Source organism: Lepisma saccharinum, chromosome 7, assembly GCF_977018435.1.
Source record: "Lepisma saccharinum chromosome 7, izLepSacc3.1, whole genome shotgun sequence".
NCBI classification, from domain to species: Eukaryota; Metazoa; Arthropoda; class Insecta; order Zygentoma; family Lepismatidae; genus Lepisma; species Lepisma saccharinum.
Window position 1 is genome coordinate 97,407,761 of NC_139235.1, and position 19,577 is coordinate 97,427,337.

At 41.4% G+C, this 19,577-nt stretch overlaps 1 protein-coding gene across 5 annotated transcripts in view; it reads right to left on the minus strand.

Moving 5' to 3' along the window:
- Cpr (Cytochrome P450 reductase) overlaps window positions 1-19,577 on the minus strand; it is a 136,072-nt gene that overhangs the window by 61,948 nt on the left and 54,547 nt on the right. Inside the window, exon 1 of one of the 5 annotated variants that reach the window (XM_083125704.1) lies at window positions 13,593-13,614. The exons of 3 other annotated variants lie outside the window; for them this stretch is intronic. The gene's annotated coding sequence lies outside the window, so the exon portion shown is untranslated. Of the gene's footprint in view, window positions 1-101; window positions 208-13,592; window positions 13,615-19,577 lie in introns of those variants that run through there. One more of the 5 variants, XM_083125702.1, reaches the window with a different exon arrangement.

Genomic DNA, 19,577 nt, shown 5'->3' on the forward strand with positions numbered 1-19,577 from the left:
GTTCGTAACCAACCCAAACTCTTTCTGCAACGTCATCTTTGTCACTGAATTCTAAGAAACAAACTCTCTCTTTTGACAATTTCTCGCTCAACTGCACGTACCTGCAAACGTAACAAGCTCACGTTCCACGGCAAGGGTCCATTCAACCAGTCGCGTCTGATGCCTGCCGCACAACTGACGATAAACGCAAGCACGTTACGTAACCACGCGAAATGACCTTCGAATCATACGAAACGGAAGTTCGTATCAGCTGGCTTTTCCACCCGTGACACTCTTGCGAAATGCCGATGGGTAACGTTGAGAAAGGCACTGAAAGGTCCATAGACTTCACGATCTTTAATAATTGGAAACTAAAGGCTGAATTACACGAGGCTAGAAGTGGTGCTTGGATTGCGGTACTTTCTCATCTGCTGGTTTTCGCCTCTCACTATACTCATTACCGTACTTGTTGGCAGAGTTGTTAAAGGTGCAGGAACCCATGAATTCTAATGGATTCTATTTGGTTCCTCTACAGGACCGAAACCTTTTTTCTCGCACAATTTAAATTCGGTCCAAGTTGCATATTGTCTCATTTCAACACTGAACTTGGACCCTATTTTAACCGATTCGGAAAAAAGGTTCCTGGACCGTATTTAAATTGACCTGGAAAAAAGGCTCCTGGACCGAATTGAAGTATTTTACAGATAAAACTGTTCTTTACGGCCCAGAACCCATTTAGGCTTCCATATTTTCTCTCCTGGACCGGAATTGAATTTGTTTAAAATTCCTGGACCTTTAACAATCCTGCTTGTTGGTAGATTTTTTGTTCTCACAAGCCACTGCCGAGAACAGACAAGCTAGAAAGATGGGCGAGCGACTTGAATAACGTCGTTCTGTTGCTATTTTCCATACAACTAAAGGTGTAAAGATACTACATCGATTGGCCTTGACGCATCTTCTCTTTTTTCAATCGCATGTGTTTTCCTAGCTGCGTCTTTTTCGAGATGTGGGTTGAAAACTCGCTCGAAATTGCAATCAAGATGAACTCAACATGCTATTTAATGGACTCGTGTATTCACAGTATTGATTCATAAACACACAAAAACAACTTTTCCTTGCCAAACACATGCCCCTAAGTTCGCTCTGATTTGTTGTTACCGTGCAAATTGTCCATGACTATTTTCATTAATTTTTCTTTTACATCCTGTGCGTTTTTAAGCGATGGATTTTTATGTATGCTGGGGCAGAAGTTGTCAACAGCTTGTTTTGAGTTTTCTCTAATTCTTGAAGCTCTTATTGGGTCAAATGAAGTGTACGAACATGGTGATGGAGCCCGAGAAACGTTTATATCATTATCACCCGAAGAGCATTTTTATTTTTAAAAGCCTTCGACAATTTTAATTTTACATTTTCGTTTTATTCATTTTAGCTAATAGAATGTCTGGTTGCATACAAAGTTTGTTGTCAGTGTTATCGGATACCATTGACTGTCCTAATAATTCTGCAAGCGTGAGTATAAAAATTCTGAAGCAGATATCATGAAACCCACTTGAAACTACTAGAAACAGAACTACAAAGAAAATATCCTTTTGCTTTAATGTCAACAAACTTTTGTTGCAATACATTAGCGCACCACATTGTTGAAGATACTTCGCTCCAGTCAATATTTACGTGCGAACTGCACACGATTCTTCTGACGTTATCCACGTGGTCTCCGAAACACCAGAAAGCTCGGTGATGAAAAACAGCAGACGATGACGTTCGAGGTTTCTCAGTTTTTTCTGTGGCCGGTCTGGAATGCGCACAATGTTGCAAACTCTACAGTGTCAGCATGGCCACCAGAAATGAATTTAATCCTGCACGGTCTCTAGTTTCAGGTGTATGTATGTATGGATGTCCGCAGGATTTTTTCCAGGGAGGAGCAAGCAAGGTAATTTCTTTCCAGGGAAGGGGGCCACGGAGGCATATGCCCCTCAAAAAAACAAAAAAAAACCACTATTTCAGTCTGATATTATCATGTTCCTTCAGCGCATTTATAAAAATTAACATAAATTACTGTAGCTGAAACGATTTTGTGGGACATTTTCAGGGTGACATTCATTTTCCTGGGGGGCGCCCCCCTTCCGGACGTCCATGGGTGTACGGTTTTAAGGTTGTTATTTATGAATGAATATTTTGTCAACACCCCTCCCCTTCTGTCTAGCCGTTTCTACCTTCCTCTATTGTTTCCAGTGTTAGTAAGATCTTCCTGCCGTTAGGGAGGGTTCGTTGAAGCCCCTTGCTCTCTTGAGTCCATGTCCTAGATTCACTAAAAATCCGATCTGTCGTTTCGTGCCCGACTAACAAAGCGGGCCTTTTTATAATTTTATTGAATTTCAATTTTTATAGTTTTATCGAACCTCAGTTGTTCAGAGACAAGATCTCATCGTAATACTTGAAGATATGGCGTTTTAGATAATTAATTTAGAATATTTAAAAAACCCGTTCTCTGGCAACGTGCGCGACCATCGACGTAATTTCTCTCACGCGACCCACAAAGGGTTATATCCGTTAGGGAAAAAAAACAAAAAACAAAAAACAACAGATTTCCAAAACCTCGCAGAGTTCAAGCTTTGGGAATATACTGCATTGAAGACAAAATGGAAAGCAACTTGAACAATACTGGACTTAAAGGCGCAGTAAAATAATTCTATCATCTGCTTCATCTTACACGAATTTCTTTGTGGTGTTGCAGTTTCCAAATACCCTCTCCCAGCCCCCTTCTAGTTCTCATAGTATTTCTCTATGCCAGGGTTAGCCCGCGTGGGCTCAGCCCAGGTTCCCCACCTGGTTCTTTTCCCAGGAAAACCCACCTCGAAAAAACCGTCAAAACCAGTTGTTTTTTTCAGAAAATGTTGTAAATTATTGCTTTCAATACTTGAGGTTCTACGATTCTCAATTATTTTTTTGAAAACTTGAAAAGAAAAGGCTTAGCGGAGCTTATAATGATAAAAATAATGAATGTAGTACAAGTCACAGTGGGTTTTTCATGCTAGAAATGTACTTTTAACAGAAAAAGAAATAATAAAAGGTACATTCAATAAATAACCGGAAATATTTTTTTTGCAGAATCTATTATTCGAATGGAATACAACACACGATAATTATTCAACGTAGTACCCCTGAAGTTCAATGCACCTGTGCCAGCGCTAAACAAGCCTCCCAATTTCACGTGCAAAGAATTATTTTGGGCATGTGCGTAACCAGTCATGCACTGCTGCCTCGACTTCCTCATCATCCTCGAACCTTGAGCCACTAGGAGCGTCTTTAAGTGGGCCAAAAATATGATAATCTGAAGGTGCCAGATCCGGGGAATACGGGGGGTGGGGTAAGCAGATGAACTTTAGGTCATTGATGGTAGCTAATGTGACTCTAGCAGTGTGTGGTCTCGCGTTGTCATGCAGTAACAGGATGCCACTGGACGCCAGACCACGTCGCTTCTTCAAAATTGCTGGTTTCAAATTCTCGCGCATAAGGTTTGCGTATGTCACACTGTTTACATTTTGACCTCTAGTCATGTAATGTTCAAGATTTGTTCCCTTATGATCCCAAAACAAAGTCAACATGACCTTACCAGCACTTCTTTCAGCTCGCACCTTCTTGGGTCTTCGAGATGAAGAATGTCGCCACTCCATTGTAGCCAGTTTTCGTTCAGGTTCGTAAAAATGTACCCAACTTTCATCTCCCGTGACAATACAGTGAGGAAATGCCTCCCCTTCAGCCTCGTACTGTCGCAAAAGCACCCTCCACACGCACACACCCATTCGCCTGTCTTCCATTTCTGGTGTCAAATGTTTTGGAACTCACCTCGCATACATTTTCTTGAACATCAGTAAGTCATGAACAATATGGTGGGCTGATCCCACACTAACGTTCATCTTTGATGCAATCTCACTCACCGTAATACGCCTGTTTTCCCGTATCAACTCGTCAACTCTCGCAATGTTGTTCTCCATGACTGCAGAGACAGAGCAGTCTTGGACGTGGCGAATCTTGAACGCTTGTTACACCCTGTTTGAACTTCTCTGCCACTCGTACACTTGTGTTCGACTCAAACAGCTTTCACCATATTGCACTGCCATCCGATGGTGAATTTCGATTGGTTTCAACCCTTCAGCTAACAGAAATCTAATGACACTTCGCTGCTCCAATTTGGTGCAAACTACAGCGCCTAGAATAACGTAGTGTGGAAAACGGCATGCTTCTGCGCTCTCAGGCTGGTTCCACTCGAAAATGATCCGCTAGAGGCGCTGGTGTTGACCCCGGTGCTTGGTGTTCGACTGCTTATAATGGAAGTAAATGGAGTTTTCGCTGCAACGTCTGATTCTTTTACATGAAGCATTTCTATGAATGTGATAATTGCTATGATATTTGGTACAGTGGTCGCGAAGATATTAACGAACATTCTAGACAGTCGACACGTCCTGTTATCGTCATACTTTCGTTAATAATACGGGAGAAAAAATACGCGTGGAATGTTCTTGGCAACTAAATTTTTGTGTATGAATTAGGTTCATTATCATCATCATCATCATCATTTCTTTCAAAGATATACACACTGAAGCATTTGTATTTTTGATATTTACTGTCTTTTTTCTTCCGCTTTAAACTAATCACGGCGATGATGATAATGATGATTCCATGAAACGACAAGGGGAACCCCACAAAACTTTCTTAGTGCCATCGACATGAGTGTAAGGCAACTTTCAAACCAATGGGACAATCGACACGGGATGTTCACACTGTCACACTAGTGACACACACTTCCAGACTGTAAAATAGCATTCATAGCACATGAGGGTCCAAACAGCAAACGACACGTTCATATGGCGTATTCGCGTGCTACTTGTTACTTCGGTCGGAAAGCTCCTTCAAGGAAGGGTGCTGAGACCGAAGCGACGCGCTACAGGGGGAGTTCCCAACTAAGTGACAAGCGACATGGTGCTTTCAGTCTATTGGCAAGCGTTGCTTGCGAACAACAGATAGGCGACACGATAAACCACACGTGTCGCTTTGTCGCTTCTGCGTCGCTCAAACTGAGCCATTTCCTCAATAGCTTGCAACATGTTGCCGTGGTTTGTTGTTCGCGCATACGCGATGCAATGAGTGTCTTGCTTTAGTGAGATTGCGCACCAAAGCGACAAGCGGCACGCGACACTTATCGCTTGAGGATTTCACCAACCGAACGCTGGCCTGTGCTTCCCGTCATGCCGCTACGATGTGAAATGTTGCTCTTGATTGACTCCTTTCCAAGCAACATGTGTCACTTCGGTATGAAAGTTGCCTTGCACCGAATGACCCGTGTCGCTTTGGTGTGAAATCCTCGTATCGTTTGTCGCGTGTCGCTCTGGTGTAAAATCTCCTTGAGGAAACTGTGCAGTCAGAGCTTTTGTCCCTACGGTTCGAAAGGCTGCATTGATTTCCGACTGCTCGCTTTCAAGCGACATTTGTGGTTTGTCGCCTCGGTATGAAATATCTCTCAGGATACTATTTGTATTCTAATAACAAAGAAAAATAAACTCCTAATACGCAGTCCAAGACCTGACGTCCGGAATCACATTGCGATGTTTCTTCTTGTGTTACGCATGCTATTTATTTATTAATTTTATTTTACTTTTCTTTCCAAATTAATGCCATTTCGTGACTGCAAATCACTCCACAAATATAACTGTTTCCATCAATTCACTTACCGCCTTTCTAGAGAAACAAATCTACACAATATATTCCAAAAACTAACTAAGCCGCATTACTTTCATAACAAAATTAGCACCTGGGTCGATCGCACTGCCATCTACTTGTCATCGTCTCGGGGAACCAGTTTCTTGGGTCGTTTTCCACACTACGTTATTCAAGGCGCTGTAGTGCAAACCTGCAAGGGTGCCGCCATCTTGTTTTGTGCTGATTCCTAGCACCCCGTTCGCGAGGCAGGCGTGCCAGGCCCATCTGTTAATAATTCTAGGACGCAACCACAAAATAACAAAAACACCAAACATGGTCGTATTTTCGATTTTTTATACAACTTTACCGGTTATATTGAATGTACCTAGTTCTAAGAAACAAAAAAGAAAAGGTATCAGACATTTTTAGATAAAACGTTTGCATTGATTGATGCAGCACAGTTGAACAAAGCTTATAATTTTGAAACGTGGTAGCATTTTGGTTATCAGTCACTTCCTTATGTGGGGAGCCCATAGTGGCACATCATCTGTTCACCGGTGACGATCAATTGATACAATACATTTTTGCATGTTTAAAGTATTAAAAGGGAGAATTGAGTAATTTTATTGAAATTTCGTTAATTGATTGTGGCATACTTAAATCGGAACACACTTTAAATGATTTTTCTCATTTCTCATCATAATGGGTTGCTTGCCTATGCAGGATAAATGTTATGTATGTCTGGTTAGGACAATGAAAGTTGTGCACCTTCATGATCTACCACAAGGTTTTTAAGGGTGTGGGGTACTCAAGTACAGTGCATGTGTATACTTTCATATTTTGATCATTTTTGGCATTTTGAAATCTTTGTATAGACTATAGTTTTCAGCTTTGTGCACAAAACACTTACAGGAGCATTATGTACGTGCACTAAAATTTGACAAAATTATCAAAATATGTTGCACGATTTAGGAGGAGCATAAGCATCTAACTTAGTGGCCATGATAACTGCCGTAACTTTAGATTCATTTAGATAAAATTATTTCTACAGCTAGAAAACTTGTGAGCAAAATTGGACAACGTGTTTCAAGGTGGTGGATGTAAAAATGTTTTTTGCATGTTGCAGGTTCTATTCCATGCTCTACAAGGTTTTTTGTCTCTTTTCCAAAACTGTCTAGAATACACTTTCGGAGTGTAAGGAATTAAATTCAGTCATTTTAGAGATTCCACAATTTTGCAGTAAACTTTAAAAACAATACTTCATACATGTTCTTTTAAAATTTATAACAGTAGTAATTCTCCTACAACGTTCGTTAATCTTTTTAGATTGTGTGCTCTGCGCAATGTCTTATGGGAACAAAAGTATACCGACAAGTACGGTAACAAGTATCGTGTGAAGCAAAAAGCCAGTCCAGCGCCAACTAGGGCATTCCTACTGGAAATCCAGTTCCGTGTGATTCTACCTTTACGCTAACTTGCCTGACTCCCCCTTCGCCCGTGGCCCTTGGAAGCTCAAAAACATATGATGCAATTGTTACCCATGTCAATGACAGAAACTCAAGAATTACAATTGAACACTTATTGTAGCACAGTGAAGCAATGGGGGGAAATTACGATCATCCTGACTGGAGTTCAGCAGTCACGTGGTTTTGTTAAACTTCGTTCTTACGATGAATGTAGAATAGGAGGAAGCAAACGTGACCTTGAACAGAATTCACAGGGGGTGAGGAAAAATATCTCAGACAGGACGATGGTTGAGGGATTTGAACCCGCGACCTTTCGAAGACGACTCACGGTTTGGCTTGGATTGTAAAAATTATGTACAGACACCCAAGAAGCGCCAGATTCTTATCTAGCATATTTCCAAAATTGGTCAAATATGTCGGGAGCTGGTGTTCAAGAGTCTGGTCTACATCTGGATAATATTTCTAAATTTACATTTTAAAGAAAATATCAGATATAAGAATTACAATATGCCTTTCTCAACCTTCCAGATTTTCAGAATTATTTTGAAAACTTACTTTGCGTACAGGAACATTCATACCTTCTGGTCCCAAATTTGAACCTTTGATAGGAGGTCGTGTGTTGACAACGCACAAGTCACCATGATGACGAAGAATTGCTAAAAGAGCTACAAACATAAAATTGCTCTTCTGTCGTCTAGAAAACAACATTACGTAACAGTTAATCAAGCGACTGAAATTACACGCACCAGACTAGTTATTAGCCGACGTTCAATTTCCGGGAAAGAGCCGCCGCGAAATCACCTCCACGCATCTCGCAACACTTCTTCGCCAACGGAAGAAGCAAAAATGTTTCCTTGGCGAGACGAGCGCTCGGGGGCAGCTGGAGAGAAAGAAGTATCCGGACGAGATCTGCCAGTGAAAGTGGTTCCACCGCATCTCCGCAGCTTCTGGGACGGCTCAAGGAAAAGTTCAAAGAAACTGAGCAATATTTAGAATATACATTCCAGTGCAGTTTCATGCGCAGCTGATAGGGAATGAGGATACGTGCAAAGATACAATTTCCAGTGGTGTAAATTCTGAGAAGCAAATTATACAGTGCGTTCAATTTGCCTCGGGGCCGAGATAGCGCGTGACCGCAGCCGGCGAGGCATGGCACATATTCCGGCATTTCCGATCCATAATGTCCCGCTTTTTTTACGTATATAACTTTAGCATGCAGGCATCTGTATTATACTGCATAACGTACTAACCTGTGTTATTATAAGAGTTGTTTTAACTGCATTTGAACATATACTGTATGTACTGAACGGTAGTTAAAACAAATGACAAAGGGCTTTATCAGTAGTTACAGTTTTAAATGACAGTTCTTTAAAAAATGGCATTTGGACACACTGAAATGATTATCAAAAAGCGACAAACTACAATGCTGCACGTGTCGCCCTGCTCTGTTGCTGGTGAGAAACTAAGTGTATTTCGTGACTTGTCGCAGACCACTTATCGCTTTGGTCTGAGTGAGTTTCCGCGAGGCTCTCCTCTCCGCGGCGGCTGTTGCCCACTTATCTCTTTTGGAGCCAGATCTGGCTCTTTCGTTTACTTTTCAACTGGGGCGCCCGCCCCCTGCCCCACTATGGTATCATCAATGGCTCCGGCCACATAGAGCAACTCTTTGCCATAAATATACATTTTGCATGTGATATTATTATGTTGGCTGCGTCGCCCCACGCCCCCTTACCTCCCCAGCCATTTTTTATAGCGTCGTGTTTGACGTGAACGACATAATATTGTTATCAGGTAATCCTTCATTTTCGATTTCATACGACCATCGGTGGATTATTGAGATGGGTGATGATGCCGCCAGATCTAGACGGTGAAAACTAAGAATAAATTGTCATCACTTTATAAAGTTATCGGTAATAACAGCGCCTCCTCACCCCTCCCTCCCCGACAGCTAACATTACTGTAGGGGGCACTTCATCGAGCCTTCGAAAACCTAGCTCTTTGAAAGTAAACTTTAGCTCCATTTAAGGTGAAATTTAGCTCTTATGCGCACCAGGTTTGGCAACACTGCTGCGGAGAGGTAATACATTACGCTTATGGGAGGATTATTTTTATTTGTAACTTTCAACATCAAGGCGTTGGTGTATTCCAGGTTAGCAACGCACACTTGGATCAGATACTGCAGTTTTGGCTACAGAAAGCAAAAGGCTAGGGGGCAAGATTATGCACAACAGAATTGCACAAGGAGGAATAAATCCCGGCTGTGCTAAGTGAAAGGTAACGCACCGAAACATTTGGCAACACGGCCTCGATTCATGCCCTTCATCCAAGGTTAAGTGCCTTGAAGGCGATCTTCAGGTGAATTTAAGAAGATTTGAAAACCAGATTTCCTGGACAATATTCCTCTCGCTTGCGCAAGTAGCCTATTTCTCACCTGGCAAATGCTTCACGGCCAAGATGCCCAGACAATTACACAGCGAGATTGGCTCTAAACAAGACACAAATGTGGATTCAGTTCCAGAAGTTGGGAGGAGGGGAGATTCATGGTGCTTGGAATCTGCTATCACCTTGGATACACTTTAATAAATTGATTGATTTGCTTTATTTTACTTCGCTTTTGTGCCACTCTGAAGATGGGGATGAGTGATATGATGAAATTCATGAATGGAGACTCACAAATATCCATGCCCAGGTGATAACCACTCCGCCACGGGGGCCGGTGCCCTTTAATAAAGAAGGTTAATAATTCTCGAAATAAACAATAGTATTTTATATACTGTAAGGTTATGAAATGTTTTGTCAGAAATCTTTATTTCAATTTTAGACGAACTGAACCCTACCTTTTTACATTCATAAACTTAGCTTAAATATATATTTTTTACGTGAAATACAATTTACAAATTCAATTTGATTTATAAAAAAGGAGTTATGGAAATTTATATTGTTTTCTTATTTGAAAGAAAAACACACATGCATTGTAATTCGCGATACGAAAATTACCTGAAAAATATTTTGTTTTGAATTTCACAGTCGATCGTTTTCCTTATTTGATAAAGTCTTATTTTTCCTCCAGGCAGCCGAACTTTCCGCCAAGAAAAAGAATTAGGGATTTCCAGAATATAGAAACCCGTCTTCCGTTTCGCCTCGTGCCTTATCAGCACATAAAAGCCGGTTGGCCTATCTAATAGTCAATTTAATGGGAAATCCTTAAAACCGAAGAGAGGGATATCGCCGACACGACTTTTGCCGATTAATAAGACACCAAATAGATTGAAATATAGGCTTGCTTACTTCTGTAACTTGAATGAATTCATTAAAATTTTTGGATTTTTTTTTACCTATTATTACAGGTAATCGAAACCGTTACTAATCGACTACGCCAAAGTTCCTTTCAAGTTTACAAGTTATCTCCGGTTTAAAGTGGGCACCTTCATTAAAAGTTAAGAGTATTTCATACTAACGGGAGGAGATCCTGAATCAACACTTCTTCTGTAAACATCTCGTCCTACAACAACCATTTCCGTTGAGTACAGTTCTTTATTCAGCAAAAGCCATAGGACGACAAAGACACGAATCTCTTCGGAGAAAGTATATTCTGTTTCCATTCACCAATTCACTCATTTCAAGATTTTACGGAAGTCATAAACTTTCACGTGCTGACAACAACAGTAGTAACATGTAAGCTCAAGTAAAAAAAATATAATTTTTTCACTAATTTCATACACCTGTCTCCTGCTACAGGTTTGCTTTCCTTTCCTCAACATATATTCCCTTTGATTGGATTCCTTGTATAAAGTCTGGAAACCGCAGCGATGAGGGCAAAATACCTACGGCTTGTTTACAGTTTGGGCAAGAATATTTCCACAACGGTACTGCAATCGAAAACGTCCATTTATGTAATTTGTTGTTCAGTGGCGACTCGTGGAATTTTTGGGGTGTAGGAAGTTATGGTAAACGGAACGAGGAAAGTTTTCGAAACGTTCTTGATTATTTATTGTAGTTAAGCAATAGTAAGAATTTCGACCATTCAAAAAAAAAAATGGGTTTAGCATAGTGCTTGAAAAAAGTTGAAGAAAATTCCATGACTGGTAACGGCGTCCGTTTGTTTTATTTGTGACCTCCAACTTTCTACCGATTTCCTTTTATGAAATGTTCCTCCCTTGTTAGATCGGGGAGGATGAAGAAAAGATGAAAACAAGAGGGTGGATCAGGGCCTGTAAAAGCTTGTCCCTTGGTCGGCATACTTCCTTTTGTTTGAAATAAGTCCGCTAGAGAAGTACAAACAAGATCTGGAGATTTTCTTAAAAATAAATATTTCCTCAAAATATCTTCATTAGAATTCAATTTCTCTGTTTCCCAGGGACGCCCGTTTTTGAGATGATGCTAGATTTTCTCATTATGCCAAACAGAGAGTGCTAGATGCCAACGAAGTTCACATTTAGTAGGTTTAGAACCATTATGATAAGAGTTCACATCACTGTTGAGGAACCCACAGGACCTTCCTCGCGGACAGTATAACTGGGCAACCCCCCGCCCTCCCTTGCACTGTCCCTCAGCCATCTGTCTGTAGGATGACAAGAAAGGTTCTTCAGCGGCAGGCAAGAACGAGCGGGTGATAGCTAGCACATTGACTCGTGACAGTCGAGTAGCGAACCTTGATTGCGCTCAAAATTTTATAACGCTCAATAAAACTCTTAAAAAGTAGAAAACTGGAAATAAGTATAAATGAAACTGTAGGAAGTTCCTCACTTCCTACATGGAGGAATCGCCACCGGTGTTGTTGCATAATGCTTCGTGTAGTTGCAGTCTTGTCTGGGAAATAAGTACAACAAAATCTCTCTTCACTTTCCAGATGCTGCAAGTATTGAATAAGACTGAAAAACTTTGGGAATAAAGGATGTAGGTTAATTCGGATTTTTCTTTTATCTTGGGGTGTGATAACGTTTCTAGAAGGGTGTGGGAATTAAGCCCTTTGCTTTGAAGAGATGCCACTCAGTGGCGTATTTGTGCTTTCATTTCGGGGGGTATGCAAATTTGTATATGTTAGCCAGTAAAACAAACTGAGGGGATACAAGCACCCCTGCAGGGATAAAAATCATTTTATTTTGCCGGTGGTGGGGGGGGGTGCAGCATCCGCCCCGTTAATTCGCTCACTGGGTGTAAATGTAACAATCAAAAAGGACAAAAATACTATTGTAAAAAAATAGTTGCGAAAATTTAGGGGTGTGATAAATTACTGATGAACATTAATTAACCCTAGAATGTATACGTGGGGTATACTGTACCCCAAGGATGACGTCATCGCTCTGCGCTTGCGTACTTTGGCTGATAGGGGGCGCATGGTCTGACTTTTCAGTTTAGTACTAGTTCTCTCTGTGAACATACGCGCACATTTCTCTTGCTTTCCAGTCACGTGATATACGGCGTTTGGGGTACCAGAAACCCCACGTATACTGTTAAAGTGTAGTTTTTTTAAAAACAAAGTGGAATCATCGATATTGTTTTTTTTTTAAGAATGCAGCGCAGCAGGCCTTTATCGGATTCTGAACTTTGCGATGTATTGATGAGGGACGAAGATGATATTGTAGAAACAGACACCCAAATTGACGATTCCGGGTCCTTAGACGAGGATTTTGTGTTGGAAGAAACACATGAAGACACATCAAGTGATAGAGATGCCTCGATTATCTGACGGGCACATCTCAAAGAAGCAGGTAAAAGATCGCAACGGACACCTGTGCAGCACTGAGAAGCCGACAAGGATTGGTATAACTCCTGCAAGGAATATTGTCAACTTTACTGCTGGAAGCAAGCTCGCTGCGGAAAATTGCAAATTCATTTTGGATGCATGAACACTGCTTTATTTCCACGATATAATTCAGAAAATTACCGTGCACACCAACGAAGAAATCGCTCGGCAATCGACAAAGTATAAAATAGCCATTCCTCCTAGAGGAACTACTTCAAAGAAAAGATATCTGTGCCAGAAGTAAGGACAAAAAAAAACTGCCTTAGAGTGTAAAATGTGCAAGAAACCAATGTGTCCAGACCTCCGTGCCATTGTGTGTATTGACTGCGACAGTTTGAACAATAACGAACATTGCTAAATATTCAGATAAGTTTCATTTTGTACTTAATTTATTATTAAAAGATATTAACTAATTCCTTTCACATTTTATACCTAAATAACATATGTCGTTTCCTGGACCTCACGTATACGTTTGTGATCGTAATTTTAGCGTATGCATTCTAGGGTTAACATTCCTTGTCAAGATGATATGCTTTTTAAAATTCCGTATTCATCGGCTCACTTGTTGATTAGCTGACTACTCTCTCCCAAGCTACAAATGAAGATGTTACGAAATAATCTGATTACATCCATCTGGAGGTACACTCTAATCATCGTTAACGAACTACACACACAAGGAATGGAACAAATGCTTTACCACTTACTCTCTCACACGCCAGTTGCTTCCTCACTGCAATCTTGCTTACCTGTAAAGCGAAAAAAATGCATTAGTTACAAAATTTTCCACAGAAATAATTTTATTATTAAAAATGCAACTGATTAAAGACTCCAGATGGTATCATCAATGTATTAACAAATTCTGATTCGAAGCTGAAGGGAGAACTGAATTTAGCATTACGTGGTACCAGCCAAAAGAATATTAGTCCTTTTAATGCAACGTAGGCCATCAATGAAACCTGCAAACAAAAAACTTACAAATACGTAATACATCTCGCCGGAAAACAATGTCGGCGAGCATCCACAAGATTATATGCTTTTATTACGTGTTTATTATAAACATGCAAAAATTATCAATTTGAAACTAAGATCGCCGATGCCAACAAAAATACACCGCCAAACGACAAAAAAAGGAAACTCTGATAAACTGATGAAGCTGAAAAACGAAAACGTGACAATTCCTTTGACCGGTACTGTATTTTGAACAACGAACATTTCTTGGTAAAAATGCGATATCGCCCGAACACCTCTCACTCGTCTATTTCGTTAATTTTAGCATTGATACTTACCTATTGTGTATTGCGGAAGATTCTTTAAGGTGAAGTTATGCCTTTTTCCATAATATAGTGTCAACTTTTCATATTACGAGTCATTATTTGTATTCCTTGTTCCGCTTGGGTAACAGACAATATAGCGTGCACTCGTCACGGATCATCACGCGTCGTGCTTGTGTTTTGTCGATTTGGAGTAAGTATGCAGTGTTTCAACCTTCTTCACCGAAAAATACCTACTTTCGTGTTCATTGTCATTACAACCCATTGACGGATAGCCCCAAAAAAACATTCATGAGAGCCCCACAAACCATTCACAATAGCCCCACGGACCATTTCCGGCAGGGTTAGGTTAGGCTGGGTTCGGTTAGGTAAGCATAGTTAAAAAAAAAATCTCGTAAGAAAAAGGCAGGTTTGGAAACACTGGCGAGACCGCGTGACTTTCGACGCTCGCGCCATCTGCAGGTACATAATGGAAACAACGGCATAATGTCAGAAAATGCAAGTTCCTTACATAAAAAGTGATTATTTCTTGTTCTGCAGCATTCTAAGGTAAAGTTTTCAGTTTCCGCGAAAGAAAATACCTCGAAGAACTTCGACAATGCTACAGAAACTGATTTCAGTAAGTAGTTTACCTGTAAATTTGAAGAAATCCGTTCGGGCGATATCGCATATTTACCCATTTATTGTATTCAACAAACACGATAGCCTTTATTCATAAACTTTTCATTGTGTACTACATTGAACACAATAATTTAATACACAACTAAACAATACAGAAGGTTGTTCGCTTTACGTATATCCGACCATTTTTGACGGGTGCTCACTCACCTTAAAGAGATACCGCGCCGCCACCACCGATCATGTTCTATTGGACCCCCAGCATTGTGGACTATCGCAGTTTCCATTGCAGCAAGCTCCGGCGCAGGACAGACATGGGAATTCTGTCCCACTCCTCCCTGCAAGCTTTCCATAGACCATCCAGGGTGCGCGGGCGGCGATGTTGAAGACGTCATTTCAACAGTCCAAATGCGCAAAAATACATTGGACTGGCATCTGGGCTTTTCACAGGAATGTCTTCAAACGGAATGACACGAATTCCTAATTCCTCTGCCATTTCCTTATAAAAACGTAGTGATGTTCTGGCGGTATGACTCGAAGCCTTGTCCATATGGATCATCACCTGGTCGCGTCCATTCCATATAATTGTGGGATGTCTCCGATAGATAGGTGTCAGAATGGAGTCTTGGAAGTATCTGGCATTCACCTTCACGTTTTTGTCCACCTTGCGTATCATCAACTTACCCTCATATCCGAATCCCTTCACTACCATAGAGCCACGAGGGAAACTTTCCCTGCACTGTTGAACAAAGTTGCTGCGCCCCTTGCCGTCAATGTCACGGTATGTGATCCCCCGAATGTGACCACCAGCAGTGAGATGGACATATCATTCATCCATTGTGACAACTTTCTTCCATTTGGAACCCGCCAGGTACTTTTCGTACAGTTTCCTGCAGTTCGTCTTACGTTCGGCAATGTGACGCGGTAGAAGGTGGTGTACACGGGCCTTCTGCACACACTTCAACCTGAGGCGCTTGCGAATTGTTTTGTTCACAGTTGACGGTGCGAGGTGAAATCTGTAGGCCATATCACGTTGAGTCGGGGGATTTTCTTGGCACGCCAATCGACGGATCCTCCTTCGCACTACGGGTGACACTTTGCTTGCAGCCCTTCTCCTGGTGGTTTTCGTGGCTGAATGTTTCGCAAGGAGAGCCTGTTGTGTGTAACGGGCCACAATAGCTTTCGCAGTAGTCACCCCGAGTGTTAAACCATTCTCCCGACACTGTTTCACAATGCGTACGTATGAAAACTTAGCATGGAAAAGGGCCATTACGTAACCCTCCCAATACCGGTTGATTTGCGGCGCAATTTGATAACATTCACTACCAACATTCCCGCACCTACAAGGTCCGACACAACACTGCTCTCGCCAGCAGACCCATAGTTCCAGCATGATACGCCAGGTGGCAGCACAGAATCGAAAATGGTCCGATATAAAGCGAACAACCTCTGTATATGCAACTACATGAAAAGCACAGATAAAAATTACTTCTAGTTTGCTCATAAACGTTATAGTTTTATTTACGGAGACCAACAGAGAAACAACAACAGTAAAGACTAATAGCCTTTAAATTACGTAAAATTACGAAGTTGTTACAATGTTACATGTAATTGAATAGATTTATTCAATTTTCCCCATTCAGATTCTGTTACGCTTATATCGGTCACAATTTATACATTTCCATTTGTCGCGTGCGCTTGTAACGTGCATAGCAGCATTTGAAAAAAAAAAAGAAGTCATTTGATATTTTGAAATCCATCAATTTCGTAGCAAGAGTTACGTCAATTAATATTTTAATACGCCAAATCATGCAAATCTACACACACGATTACCTTCAGTCGTTTTTGCAAGTTCCTTTCAAACTGAGAAGATGTATAGTAACCCTGCGGGAACGATTCAGGATTGCCTCTGGCATTTATTATTGTACGTTCGTCACTGCGAGTGATATTCTTCCATTCAGATAGGTCTATACCCATGTCATTCAAATAATCCATGCATCACCATTTAGCCATGCGCTGTGCAGGGTGTTTATAAAGGTAGTTTACAACGTCACAATTTAATAACTATCTCCAACTGACAAAAATACGTACTGTGGTGCATGACATACAGAAACTTGAAAATTTTTGTCCCCCACAAAATGCCAGTGGACCTACAAGGCTAGACAGTTTGGCCATCTCTTCCAATCCAACGTCTTAAATACTGATCAGATGCTGTGCGTGCCATCAAAAGTGCACATTGAGGTTTCCTTTCAAGTCCACTATATGCACAGATAGACTAATCGGGACTAGACTTACAGTTTAAAGTGGGATCCGAATGACTATGTACTTCCTCCGAGAATCGAACCCGGAACCCCTTGGCACATGTGGAAGTGGACTGAACAAAAAAATAAGCAATAATATTTTCTTGTTTTAAGTCCACTGCATGCACGGTAAGGCTAATCGGAACTGGACTTCCAGCTTAAAGATGGATCCGAACCATTATGTGCCTCCATGGGTATCGAATCCTGGACCCCTTGATTACAAAGCGACGATGTTACCACGCCATCGGTAAGGACCGTTAATAGTCTTTTTGGGCTGTATATCACATAAACCATAGTCTGGATCTTTATGCCAAAGTCATAAACGACCTTTATAGACAACCACCTACATAGCATAATAGATGCAAATATAAAAAAAAGTAAAGTGCTCCCCTGTGCTTAGCACCACGCCATGAAGGTGTATAGGGGGTGTGGGGGAAACGTCCCTCACTTTCTAGATCCGGTCGTGAGTGGGGGTGATGTGATCAGCATCACGCCCCTCCTTGACCGCCTTTACCCCCCAGGGTTCCCCCCAGGTACCCATGTCATTCGACGCTGGGTGGGCGCCGGGGCCGCTTCGAACGTTAGAAAAGTTCCCGGATTTGAACCGGCCGGGGCTCGAACCCGGGACCTTTAGCATGGTAGTCAGACACGTTACCGACTGAGCCACCGCGGCAAATATTAAATATAGAAATTGTAATTTTATCCAGAAGTATACACTCCCGGGAGCAGCATTTCATTGTTCTTATGTATTAAACATGTTGTTTTCCGGCATAGAAAATAGAGGTCAAATTTGTGATTGGTGAGTGCATATATATATATAGGACGAAGACAGTTTCGAGGGCTCGTGGCTTTACAACCAGGATTCAACGAGCAAAACGTTAAGCGTCTTGATGCTCTCCACGCGCTGTGGAAAGTTTTGTCTTGTCTTGTACGGCGACACCCTGTATACATTTCTAGCACGTTTCCTTCATTTACACTTACTCTTGCTGTTGGCATTATTCTCGTTACACGGGTCGCCTTACATCCATCATAACTCTTCCGCATATAGCACCCGAGAAGATTTGTAAACGACACAAAGAAAATGCAAGCCAAATTTACATTCTGGTGAGCAACTAAGCTTCTTGAAACGGGAGAAACAAAAAGTGAAATGGCCTTCAAGGAAAAGTTGGGACGAGCAAACACGAACGGAAAACGCGGGGAAAGTAGAAATACACAAACAGCTTAGAAATGTCGTCAGGTACTTTCTTATGCCCGAGGGCAGAACACTTTCCACTTCAGTTGGCGTTCAACAGGAGTGAAGGGGAAGCAAATATTGAATCATAAAATCGCTTGTCGAGTTCTATCCAGAAACTGTGTCCATTATATTGAAAATTCAGTCATCCTCGCAACAGGAAGTTCATTGTCCCAGGAACATTTCATGACGAGGGATTGTCAACAGGAGCGGCACCAAACAATTTTGATGGGGTGGGAAAATCAGGGTGGGAAAATCAGGGTGGGCAAGTTTTAATCTATATATTGCATGAAGGGGGATGAGGGGGTATTCCCCTTCTCTTCTGGCTACTGATTGATTTTGATTTCTTGTTTTAAGTCGACTTTATGTACAGGAAGGCAAATCGGGACCGAACCTACAGTTTAAAGTGGGATCCGAACGATTGCGCCATGTGCCTCCACCGGGTATCGAAACATGGACCCCTTGATTACAAGGTGACGACGTTACCACTACGCCATCGGGGAGGCCTTTCTGGTTATTGAATCCCCTGTAATTATCATTACATACAAAACACCCCTCCCCCATATCCCGATGTTATGAAATAAATTATTGGAATACATATCACCACTGGAAATATTTCAACCAAGTATGAATTCTTCTCCCCTTCTATCTCTTTCTCACCTATTTTCTCTATCTCTGCTCCATTTTTCACCTCTCTGTCTTCCTACTTATCCCTTACCTAGTTTCTCAAAATACTGGAAGATAACTTGTGCACATATTTAGTATCGGCAATATTGATCCGACTGATTGATTTATTTTACTTCGCATTTCTGCCACTTTTGGCTAATCGCGAAGATTAGGATGAGTAATATGAGGACATCAAGAACACCCATGCCCAGGCAGAGTTTCGACCCCTGACCATTCCGCCACGGGGGTCGGCTATCGTCAATATTCACAAGATTTGATTGATTGATTGAATTGGTGTAAAACTTAAAAAGTCCACTTTGTGCACAGTAAGGCTAATCGGGAGTGGACCTACAGTTTAAAGTGGAATCCGAACCACTACGTGCCTCCAAAAACGTGAGTGATAATATAGCAGTGGCCCCAACTTATACGTGTCTGTGGGCACCGGGTATCAATATTCACAAGAATACAACGAGCAATAACCAGAACACACTTATCTTGAAGCATTCATATAATCGAAAAGCGTAATTATTTATATCTGAACTTGTTTGAGTGGGAAAGTGAACGGGCCGAAGGATTTCTAGTTGGGGGAGTGCTCACCCGAGT